Source organism: Lemur catta, chromosome 10 (assembly GCF_020740605.2).
Source record: "Lemur catta isolate mLemCat1 chromosome 10, mLemCat1.pri, whole genome shotgun sequence".
In the NCBI taxonomy this organism is placed as follows: domain Eukaryota; kingdom Metazoa; phylum Chordata; class Mammalia; order Primates; family Lemuridae; genus Lemur; species Lemur catta.
In genome coordinates, this window is record NC_059137.1 from 22,656,674 (window position 1) to 22,670,027 (window position 13,354).

The 13,354-nt window shown below is 37.0% G+C and overlaps 1 pseudogene; it reads right to left on the reverse strand.

Moving 5' to 3' along the window:
- Positions 1–5,461: 5,461 nt before the first annotated feature.
- On the reverse strand, positions 5,462–5,889 carry LOC123646546 (annotated as a pseudogene).
- Positions 5,890–13,354: the final 7,465 nt, after the last annotated feature.

Sequence of the window (13,354 nt, forward strand, 5' to 3'; positions counted from 1 at the left end):
AATGATTACCTATGGACAATAGTAGGTTCCAATTGGCATTTATTCCTATTTTCTATCTTCTGTGTTTCATGGTTGTGAGGGTTTGAGCTATAGTGTCACCAAATGTTTGCTCTAAAAAAAATCTTGAATGAATTTAGAGTCACTGAATATTAGTGCCAGAATGAACTTGTATATATTCTCTGCTTAAATATTTTCTCAAATGAGGTTGGAGCATAAAGAAACAAATGAAGATTGGCCTTGATTATGCAAATGAAAAACAGAATAAAAAGACTTGCTCAGCATCACACAACTGCAGAACTGGGACTACAACATCCTTCCTACTTCTTGGCCGGAGCTTGTTCTACCACACAGTGATGGTTCCCCCATTACCCTTCATTATTCAAAATGCCTGATTAAAACTCTTTGTCTTCCTGAGTAAGGCATCCAGTGACACTTTATTTGCCCACCTGCTGACCTTGCTTTCCTAAGCACATAGATACTCTTGCCAATTGTATCTGCTCCTATGCCAGTACACCACTCAAACACTAAGTCTTTTTCACGTATGTTTGTCTTTTTTCTTCATTGGATGATTGAATTCATGATGGCAAGTATTTCTATTATTTTGTACTTTTATGTTTACAGCAGTCATTTGGTAAATTAATAAATATATCAGCTTCAAACCCATCACTTTATTTGAAAAGCAACTACCACTTGTGAAAATTATGAAGAAACAAGGGCAATGAGGTATATTGGTTTATAAATATCTAAAAATCAGAGACAACATTTATAGTAGTTGTTTTAAATCCCTTATTTGTATACAAATAGTGCTTATTAAAAATGCCTCTACTCCCAGATATTCTGATTCAGTAGTGCTGGGGTGGGTCCTCAATAATCTGTAGTTAGAATAGAGCCCAAGAAATTCTGATATAGGTTGTGAGATGACCATCCATTGGGAGACATTGTTTCCAGCAAAGTCATTCATTCTGAAAGAAAAGTGGAATTATTTCTTATTTCTCTCTCTCTCTTTTTTTTTTATTTATTCCTCCCTTCTTTTTGCATCCATGTGTACCTTCTCACTTGCTGATCTCCACTTTTAGAGCAGGGAAGGGAACAGAGTTTTGAGTGGAGGGGTGTAAATTCAATTGACAAGTTTCAAAATATGAAAGACTTAAAAAGTTTTAGTATTAGACATTGAGTTTTAGATTACTTAACTTTTAGACTGTTCCCTTAGATCTAGGACGTCTGTTACATGTTACTGTATATGTAACCCACATATAAAGAAATTCAAAATGATCACACAGCAAAATTCTGGAGATGAAACAGGGGGACAAATCTGATGCCAAATGTTGCTGCCAAGAGATGTTTGATAGTGGGGGGAGGAAAAAAGCTCTGATTAATGGTTTTGGAATAGTAGGAGAGAGCTGACTGGGAAGCATTTATCCTAGAAGTAACTATTTTTCTTCTTAGATACTCCAATCTTCTCAATCCAACTACCACAGTCATTCCCTGGCAATTTCAGCATCATTTTGAAGTGAAATTTTATAATAGGATTTTTATTAGGGTAGAGTTGAATTTTATGTTAGAGTAGAACTGAATTATCTGCTTTCTGGAATTTATTATGTATGGTGCTAAATATAAACAAGAATACACAGAGCTATGGACATAGTGGAAATCTTTACTTGAAAGAGTGAACTATGAGACCTTGGAGACACAGAGACTGAACACCCTCTGTAATTAGTCTAGCAGTTTTGATACAAGTAACTGAGCCAATTGACATGGAATCAAGTGTTTCAGAATGGTATGTGGATCGGAATGGGACAAAAAAACAGATTAGAAAGGACCCAGATGTCAGAAAAGGACCCAGGACAGAACTTGGGCAGGTATCCCCTTGTAACTCTTGGCTAAGAGATTAGTAGTCACAGCCATATATTCATTCCATAACGTTTCTGTGAACAAGTATATATAAATATTAAATGCATTTTATATATTATATGCAATACCAAGGTTAATTATTGGTAATGGTGCATTTCTTCATTTGGATTAGGTTCCACCTCAACAAAATTAATTTTAGTTGTTACTTCTATAGAGTCTCAGGTAAGGGATCCTTTTTGAGTATTGTTAAAGAGAGGAATATATTTGACAGAGAAGGTAGAACTACCTCTGGAGATGAAGCAGGGGGACAAATCTGATGCCAAATGTTGCTGCCAAGAGATGTTTGATAGTGGGGACCTGAAGAGATTAGGATTTGAATAGACATTTTCCCAAAAAAGACATACAGATGGCCAAGAAGTATATGAAAAAAATCCTCAACGTCATCAGAGAAATGCAAATCAAAACTAAAATGAGATACCATTTCATCCCAGTTAAGATGGCTTTCATCAGAAAGACAGGCAATAATGAATGCTGGTGAGGATGTGGAGAAGGGGAAGCCCTTGTACACTGTTGGTCGGGAATGTAAATTAGTGCAACCACTATGGACAACAGTATGGAGATTCCTCAAAAAACTAAACATAGAACTACCATATGGCCCAGCAATCTCACTGCTGGGTATACATGCAATGGAGGGAATTCAGTATATCAAAATGATATCTGTACTCCCGTGTTTATTGCAGCACTATTCACAATAGCTAAGATTCGGAATAAACCTAAGTGTCCATCAATGGATGAAGGGATAAATAAATTATGATACATATGCACAATAGATTATTATATAGCTATAAAAAGAATGAAATCCTGCCATTTGCAATAACATGGATGGAATCAGAGAACATTATGCTATGTGAAATAAGCCAAGCACAGGAAGACAAATCTTACATATTCTCATATGTGGGAGCTAAATATTAAAAATAATTGATCTCATGGAGACAGAGAGTAGAATGATGGTTACCAGAGGCTGGAAAGGGTATTGGGGATGGGGGCATAAAGTGGAGATGGTTAATGTGTACAAAAATATAGTTAGATGGATAGATAGAATCAACAATATTTGATAGCACAACAAAGTGACTACAATCAACAATAAGTTAAGGTATACTTTAAAATAACTACAAGAGTAGAATTGGACTATTCTTACACAAATGTTAAATGCCTGAGGTGATAGATATCCCAATTACCCTGATTTGATTAATTTGCTTTGCATGGCAGTATCAAAATATCACATGTACCCTATAAAGGTATACAACTATTATGTACCCATAATAATTAAAAATAAAAAGAAGAAAAGAAAGCAATCCCATAAAGTTGCACATAAACTCCTGAGCTATCCCCAAGTTCAGTGTGCATGGCTCTGACCCCAAACAGTGTAACAAAGGCTTTGAAAATGGAACTCTGTGGGGTTGGCCACTTTTGAGTCCCAAATATACCCCTGGATGTCATGCATATGGAGCAGATTTGAATAACACTACAAAGTCTTTGAAAACTTTGGTGACAGTGGAACCATAGCTTACAGAATATAGATAGAAAGTTGTGGCCTGAGCCTAACCAAGTTAACTGCTTGTTAAAATACACACACATAAATCATAATTTTCTTTTGGATTTAAATAAGGCTCAGAGTCTCATTACATAATATTCAAAATTTTCAGGATGCAATCCAAAATCACCCAACATATGAGGAGTTAAGAAAATTTCAACATATTGCAAGGGAAAAGGCAACAAATACCAAACCCAACATGACAAAGATGTTGACATAATCAGACAAAGGTTTTAAAGCAGCTATTATAATCATGCTGCAAGTAGTAAGGGCAAACATTCTTGAATGCACTGAATCCTAACCATTAGACCACCAAGAAGTGTCGAGAGCAAACATTCTTGAAATGAAAAGATAAAGAGTCTCAGCAAAAAAAAAAAAAAAAAAAAAATAGAAGATAAGAAACAAGTGGAAATTTTAGAATTGAAAAATACAACTGAAATAAAAAATGTAATCAATGGGCTCAACCACAAAATGTAGATAGATTACAGGAGTCAGTCAACTTGAACAGATATCATCCAAGCTAAACAATAGAAAGAAAAAAGATTGAAAAAAAAAATGCATGTCTGAAAAAGTGAAGTTTATCTGCCAGTTCTTTCAAGAAAAAAATGTTAATGCATGAAAAGAGTGATTCAGTTCACTACTCAAATGCTTGCATAAAAGATTTTCCTCAAGGTAACATGATACTTCCAGATGCAGCAGTGACTTCCATTTTTTCACAGTGACTGTTAAAACGACATGTGCTCAAAGGTCAATATTTAATAGTTTTAGTCTTTTACTGCTTCATCAAAAATATGCTCAAGTGAAACTGGCATTTCTCAAAATCACATATCTATACACCTATTTCCTTTTTGTTGACTTCAATTAAACTTAAATGCATGGTTTGTTAAACAAAGACTGTAAACAAATATTTACCATGTCTGTTACCTGTAACACATAGGAACAGCTTTTAACAGAAACTCATCAACCCCCCCAACATTTTTTTTATTGTAAATACAGGTATCAAAACAATCCTGAACATATTTTTGATACTATGAGTAGTCAACACCCACACTGCTTCAAAAATTAACACAATTTGTGACAATATTCATTGCATCTGCTACTTTAAACAATTTCAACTGCAGCTCTTTCACTAAGGAAGATGGATAAAGCATGACATTTATGTTTTTCCTTCTTGAGATTTTTACTTTTCAGAAACACACATGCTTCTACTGCTATTTGACACCTCTCTTCATTCTTTCACCTTGTAAACCTGAATTCCATCCCGAGTATTCCAGGTTTATGTTTAAATGACAGTGTCTTAACAAAAGGAAAAAAATTGTGCTGCATTTTTCCTCCTGTTACCTGAAAACATAATGGGTGTACATATATTAAATATATCCTTATTTAATATAAATGTCCAGGTCATGTTTGTAAGGTTTTTTAGATTGGCCGGTGCCAGAGAAAAAGAGAGGAGCAGAGTTGAAAGGGATACGTAAAGAGGCTTTATTGGGGCGCTCCTGGGTGAGGGTAATGAGTCCCAGGAGAGGGACCCAGGCGAGATTTTCGGGTCCCAGGAGAGAGAGAGAGGGAGAGAGAGAGAGACCCTAAAAGTCGCCTCGCCCAGAAGTCTGAGTGGGTTTATATGTTTTTAGGGCTGGGGTAGGGGTTTCTTTGGCAGAAAGATTTATGGTGGGGAGAGCAAGGAAATGTCCCTTGCAGTTTTAGGGCGGGTATTGAGAAATAGGAGGGGCCAGTGGTATGTGTGGATTCTAGGAACCAAGACTCTTATCAGGGTAACCATCCAGGTGTGGTCGTCCTTTAACTTAGCTGAGCCTTGCAGGCATTGTCCTTGGCAGGTATCCTGGGCTTCTTCTTTTTCCATTAGGGAGGGGAGGGGTGCCCGCCACCAGCCTTACAATGTTCACCAGGTGGAATTCTTTTACTTAATGTATGGGTATTTTGCATCGTGATATTTAATCAAGACAGTAACATGAGTAGAAGGTTATTGATTTAAGACAAGTTTGAGATCCACTAAAATTAATTGTATGTTTGTCCTTCTGGTAGCTGCAGAAGCTTCATATTTTCTTTAGACATCATTAGGCATCTTTGCTCTTGAAGTACAACTTTAATGCTATATGAATCTTGCCATTTTGCTAACACTGGTATGCTCCGTGCATCCACCATCCCACTGGAATTATTTATTCCACTCATAGTTATTTTTGTTACAAATCTAACTGATAGAGGAGCTTTTGGATGTTTAGGTCCACATTCTACTTTCAAGCTACATATTCTGTTTTCATAATTTGTCCTTGATGGCCCAATAATCATGCCTGTCCACCTTGTGTCATATCTTCATCTTCAAGGCCCCAGCTAACTGTATCACCCCCTACTCCCTTTTGTCCTTCTCCAAGTTCTTCCAACAAGCGAAAATTGCGAGGAACTTTAACTTTGCTGGAGACCGCCATCTTCTCCTGCAGCGTGATGCAGCTGCCCGCCCTGCACGCACGGGACGTCACACGTCACTTCCGGGACTGCGTCACTGCGGACTCCACCCCCTTGGGGCACGGCTTGTGGTGGCTCGGTACTAGTGCTTTTATTTACTCTAAAATACCATCACCTTTACTCACCATTGCTTTTGAAACGTTTGCAATCACAGTAAATATCAACACAGTGAAAAACTAAAAAAAGTTCATATAATTATAAAAAATTGTTTTGACCTCACAGAAAGGTGGTTGAGGATGATCAGGGATCTGCATACCATTTGTGTTAGTTTTCTATTGTTGCTATAACAAATTACCCCAAACTTAGTGGCTTAAGAAACACAAATTTGTTATCTCACAATTATGTGGGTCAGAAGTCTGACCTAGGTCTCAATGGGCTAAAGTCAAGGTATGGGAAGTGCTGTGTTCCTTCCAGTAGGTGCTGGGTAGAATCTATTTTCTTGGCTTTTCCAGCTTCTAGTGACCCCCACATTTCTTGGCTCATACATTCAATATGTGTATGGACTTGTTTTTCTAGTGGCTTATTGAATGCTGCAGCGTAATATTTTTTGGCTGTTTTAGTTTACTATAATTGTAGTATTCTTTTTTTGTTGAGTACAAAGAAATAGAGGCAGAGTTTCTTTTACCTAGAGCCTCAGGTCCAGGGCATGGATATTATGCCACTGGAGACAGTAAAATGGTGACTTCCCCTAAAGAGGGACAGCCAGAGCTTGCTGTGAAGGATACCCTCAAAATAGTCTGAATTACATTATCTTATACTAATTGCTCTTGCCTTGGAAGAGGCTTGGGAAGCTTCAGAGTGGGCTGATTTAGGGATTGGGTCAGTAATGGAGGAAAAAATAGAGTCCTGCCTATGGGAAGAATGTGAATTTATTCCAAATGCATGAGAATTCTGCTTTGAGAATGGCAGAAATAATCACTAAGTAGAGGGGATTGCCTGGATTATTTTTGTGGACTGTGGATGCCCAGACATTTATTTTCTGCCTTTCTCTGCTTTAGTGTGGATAACAATCACCTGTGGAGTTTGTTATAAATGAAGACTCCTGGGCCTCATTCTTGATAATTCTGATTCAGTAGATCTGGGATGGGACCTAGGAATCTGTGCTTGAATAAACACTGCAGGTGTTTTTCATGCAGGTAGTTCAAGGGCTACATTTTGAGGAATGTAGGTCTAGAGTAAAGTCCACAGTTTCCAATAGAAAAACATTATTTTTAATCACTCTTATATCCCCATGAAGTTTCACAATATTTATAATATATAAAAAGTTTATGTGTTAAACTTGAGAGTAATACTATTCCTTGGACCCTTTTTTGAGTGTTTACAACCATTGTCACCTTTTAGCATTTCACTGTTACTTAAAAGGAGAAATCAATTTCACTTTGAAGCCACTTGAAATTCCCCTTAGGAAACTTGAAGAAAAGTTCTCTTACTAATAAGTCTCAATTGTATTTTTACAAGCTCTCTCCTTTCCTCCCACTCTATTGTCTAACCATGGGGCTGAGTCCCATGGTGTCTTATTTAAGCTGTGCGCACTTCCAGGGCAGCAGTGCCTCTTGGGTTCTAACCTGTAATGAAGCCCTCTGAAACCTAGCTCCCTCCAGAGTGGTGAGGATTAGTCTGTGATTGTACTTGGTGTACTGGGAATAGTTCGTAATGGAGAACTGAGGTGCTGAAGAAAAAGAACAGCATTATGACTGTCTTGGTTGGCTCTTGACTTATATGGAGAGCTAAGGTAAGTGGCTGCTTCCCCTCCAAGGCCACAAGAGGGTGTTCTGAGAGGGGTGGCAGAACATCTGGAATGAGAGACAGGCTACACAGATTGGGCTGCATGCATTTTCCTGCTCCCCAAGCAAAGACGCCCTTCCCAGTGAGAGTCCAGCTCCTTTCTCCATCTTCCATTTTCCTGCCTCAAATGGGCCTGTAGATTAACCAAAATATTTCCCTGCATCTTATCCTTTATTTCTTGCCCCATTGTAAGAGAAGAAGGGTTCCTCAACATTGTGTTAGTAGTAGCACAGTGCCCAGGACAAGTCAAGGGCTAGTCCTATTTTACTCTGTGTGAGTCAGAACTATGCCCACAGTATTTGCCAATTTTAGATGGAATGATCCACTTACTTTAATAATTATTCTGGAGCAGTCTTGGTCCACAGGAAGCTACTTCAATGACAAGATTGCCCACCAGCTGTGTATTGATGGGAAAAATATAAGTATGGCATCAAAATCCTTCTTAATTTCCGTTCTAATATTTGTTGTCTTTCAGCCACAGATAAAAGTTAGCGATGGATGACATTTGCATCTGGAGAATAGCATTCTAATTTAAAAGAGGTATTGATTTAAAAAAATAGGAGCTATGTCATCTTTTATGCAAATATTTCCCAAGTGCATTATCCTTGAAAAAAATTATTTCAGATTTCATTGTATTTTTAAATTGCCCAAGAAGTTAACAGATATGTTGTTATAAAAACCACTAAAGCAATATGCTGTAGCATAATATTCCTTTGACCACATTCCCACCACATCCCAGCCCCACTCCTGGGGTTAATTTCTCTAATCAGTTTAGTATAGATCTTTCTAGACCTTTCTTATGCCATCCTATAGTAGTTCTCAAACTTTACTGTGTTTGAGAATCACCTGGTATTAAGGGCTGATTTGTGTCTTCCCCAAATCCATATGTTGAAGCCCTAACCCTCAGTACCTCAGGATGTGACTGTATTTGGAAAAAGGGCCTTTAAAGAGAAGATTAAGTTAAAATGAGGTTAAAATGAGGTGGGCCCTAATCCAACATGAGTGCTGTTCTTATAAGAAGAGGAAATTCAGACATACAAAGGGACACCAGAGATGCTGACACACAGAGAAAAAAGGTCCATGTGAGGACACAGTGAGAAAGTGGCCGTCTGCAAGCCAGGGAGAGAGGCCTCAGAAGAAACCGAACCTGCTGATGCCTTGATCCTGGAAAGAAAATAAATTTCTGTTGTTTAAGCCACCCAGTCGGTGAGATTTTGTTATGGTGGCCCTTGAGAACTAATAGACTAATGATCATGTTGTAAAAACATGATTCTCCAGCCCTACCCTAGAAATTTTATTCAGTAGATTTGGGGTGGGAGGTGAGAGTATTTATTTCTAACAAAGTCTCAAATGGGATTTCATGTTTCAAGAAAGTAATATCTTCTTTTACTTCTCTGTACCTTTCTCCTTGCATAATTTCTAACTCCTCTAATTTGACTTTTTTCCTGTTCATTTGCTTTGACAGGGTTCAGGACATGCTATCCCCAAATATAGCATCTTGGCATTTGAGAAAACAACAGAAGCAGGAGAATCTCTCTGACCTTTTCTCACAGTTCTTTCCAAAGCAGGCCATAAAAGAATTCTCTAACCTTTCTTTAAAGTAGCTCCTAAGACCCTCGTTTCAGAAGGGTCCTCCCTGTACCAGGAGGAAAGAAATGTCACAGAGAACACAGGAAAGAATCTGAACAACCAGGCATTGCTAAGTACCTAGGTACCCCTCAGTTTATTACTATTACATCATGCCCTTTTGTCCTCCAATCATATTTCTCTACAGCTGTTCATAAAAATACATGGTTTTCCCTGTTTGAGTCTTCATTTCTGAAGACTCAGTGTCATGCAAAATTTGTATTAAATAAATGTATGTGATCTTTTTCTTGTTAATCTGTCTTTTGTTATAGGGGTCTCAGCCATGAACCTCGTGATAGGTGAGGATACTTTTTCTCCCCTACAGTTTTGCAAAACTTTTTTTATGTTAAATAGTTTTGCAAAATGTCTGGTGATCCTTGGCTGTCTGCTTATTTTTAATATGTGGTAACTAAGACACTATTTAGAAACTCATCTTATGAAGACAGGGCTTGTTGATACCCGCCAGTGAAGGGTGATCTGGCCAGGCCATTTCCTTAGGGAGTCCCTATTTTCAGTACCCTGGTATCTTTGAGTCTTTTCTCTTAAGAGGTTCTATATTCCCCAGATAAAACTTTCTCGGTCTCCTGTCTGGAAGTCATATTACTGGTTGCCAACATTCAGTGAACTAAGTGGGACTATATAGATGGGTATTTATTCAATGCATAAACTTTTATTTAATCCACCTAAGTTAGTGTGGAATTAATTCTTCATTGAAACTGTGTTTTTCTTTCTCAATTTCTTTCTCTTATTAGAGCTAAGATATCTAATTTATTGTTCTTTTAAAATAATCAGCTTTTGGATTTATGGATTATTTCTGGGGTGGTGATTTTTGTTTCTTAATTTCTGCTATTTAAAATAATTCCTCTTTATGCTTTCTTTTTATGTTAATTTTGTTTTCTGTTTTAGCTTCTTAAATTGAAGCTTAATTTATTTTCAATTTTTAAATAAAACAATTAGTGTATATTATCCTATCAAACTTCTATAGATTTTGATACATAGTAGTATCATTATCACTCATGTTTTAATAGTTTGTAATGACTTTTTTTTCTTTTTTATTTGAGACAGAGTCTCTTTTTGTCACTGGGCTACAGTGCAGTGGCATCATCATAGCTCAGTGCAGCCTCCAACTCCTGGCCTTAAGCAATCCTCCCGAGGAGGTGGTTGTTGACGATGAGGATTGCCTTGATCAAGGCTGGGCTGGCCAACTGTGTGGGCTCTGGGGGCCAGGGTGGGGGTGAGGATGAGAGTCAGCATCTCACCGGGGATCTTTCCCCACCCGCCCCCTCCCGTACCTGTTGTGTCTTCTTGGTGTATTGAAATGTACCTACATAGTTATTAGTATGTAATTTTTTTCTTGATTCCCTTTTATAATTTCCATCTTGTATTCTATTTGATATTAATATTGCTACAATTTGCTTTCCATTAAGCATTTTCTTGATCTAGTTTTGCTCATCCCTTTATTTCAACATTGCCTTGTTATTTTTCGCCTGCCTGTTTTAAGTAGCATAGTTTATTTTTACCCTCCTCAATCAGTGACTCTGTCTTCTAATATGATTTCTACTCGTTGTCATTATTATTTATGATTATATTTAGGCTTGTTTCTATCATCTTATTGATTTACTTCCTATTCTTGGTATCCTTCCTTCTATAATTTATTTTCTCATCCCCATTGTACTATTTATTGAACTGATCAAGGTTAGTTTCTCCATGTTTTTCCTGCTAATATGTATTAGAAGAAATAATGCCATACACATATTTAAGCTTATATTTTTCCAACAATGTCTATTATCAATTAAGATTTACATCTGTATCAGTTGGCTATTGCCTTTGTACATAATATGGCTTTCCCCCAGTTGAGTAAATATAGTTCTACATCATTTTAAATTGATGCATGGTATTCCATTATGAGATTATGTCACAATTTTAATATCGCATATCTCTGAATGCACACTGTTTTCTTTCTTGAGTATTCCAATCTGCGCAACAATCAAGGAGCAAATTTTGTCCTACTGTTCTCTTACCTCAGTCTTTCTATATTGGTTGGATGCAGTTTGGATGACATTTACTGTTCTTTATCAGCTTTGTCCTTTTTGTTTAGAATTGCCACATACCTGTTCAATGGAACAAAAAAAGTGTTAATACTCAATGATATTGCTTTTACTAAAGACAGATTTGAAAACACAACAGCTTTAATAAGCCTTATTTACTCAAAACATGCAGACTCTTTTAATAAGACTTTTGTGTTAGTTTGAAAACTGCTATAGGTCTTTCAGTATTGTGCCTTGTGGTTTTATGATACAGAGCATATGCACACACACACACACACACATACACACACACACACACACACAAGAATTAATTCTATTAAGATATAATGGGTCCACTTACCCATTCTCCTCTCCTTTTTTGGAAATGGAATATTGAGTAAAATAGTCAAGTGTGGTTGCCTAAATACATTTCCAAAGCAGTACATGGAAGGAGGCTTTAAACATTTTGAAGATACAAAAATGGGAAGAGAAGTATACATAATCTATGAAATAGTCAACTTAAGCAGAATTATATACAATGAACTATAAATCATATCCAGTGGGATTCTGATACTAATTTACAACTAGTGTGTAACTATGAGAGTTGCCCCTATTCTATGAGGCCTAGGTTTCTCTTCTCACCTAGTTTAGGTTGTGTTGATCTTCTTCTATATAGTAGTCATGATGAAACTTAGTGTGACAGAGTACCATTAAAAAAGTCTTGAAAATAGTGAAGGGAATGTTGAGAACAAAAGGATTTGAACAAAGGGGAAAAGAAGTCTACACAAATTCCTGGTGAAACAAGATGAGAATGAAATATGAAAATGGAAATGTGTAATGGATGCTCTATCTTGGGACATCATTGGGTCCAGTAAGGAGGAATTCTTTTAAGCATGACGTATTCTGGGGTTGTTAGCCAGAGCCTTTGGCTTGGCTGAGCACTTTCTCATGTAGCTTTATAGCTTTACTTCTTTTTATGGTCCCCAAATATTATCAATTCCCAGAGATCAGAACTTCTAGAAAGAGCTATGATTATTTAAGCAAAGACTAATTTTCAAATTTAGGGGCATTGGTGGAACAAAAGCAACGGTTATTGCATAGAAAACTGAAGAGCACTGATGGCCATAGGTCATCACTGCTAGCAGGTGGTCAAGAAAAACTTTGATGATATGAGCTCTCTTATAAGGAAACTAACAAAATTGGGTATTGGTTCAGAGAAAAGTGCTGTATTATAATTATTACTCAAGTTCTTGCTATTCCTTCTAACTGGTATGCTCTGGAGGCAATGAGAGTCTATTTCCATCCTCTTCCTCCTTCTCTCTCTTCTTTCAAAATGCATATTTGTACTTTGCATTATCTCTTTGCACATGCCTTAACCCCATTCCCTCCCACCTGAATCTGATCTTTTTAAATGCCCTATTATTAGTTGAAAGTAACAGGCATCTTGATAAAGTAAATAGGTTTACCCCAAAAGACACATTCCTTGATAGTTTGAAAAGATAAATTCATTAATATCTTCTAATTTACTTTCCTTCATTGTGATGTATTTTGGGACTTGGGTTCATGCTAATTTTTATAGCCACACTAGGAGGCACTGTTGAGTTATAAACGCTCTCAACAGCGTTTGCCTGTTTTATATTAATGCTGAACTTGCAGCTCCTTTCATTTATGTCAGTATTTCACCTTCTGTGCTAACAGTAGGATATGAGAAAGATGTGTGGATCTGCTTCCAGTGCAGAAAAAAATAATGATGACTTAAAACAGTGCTTGTTGAAAGTTAGGGAAAGAAAAAATGCATCTTTGTAAAGGAGTAGTGATTTTTTTTTCTTTTGGCATTTTTGGGTTATAAATTCACATTAGTGATACAGCCAATATACAAACCACAGTTGTAGCAACCAGAGAAAGAAACAGGATATGACCCCTTTTGTAAGATGCTCATAATATTCCCAAGGAGGCAGGAGAAAACTCCATTCATCTGTAGTTTATTCAG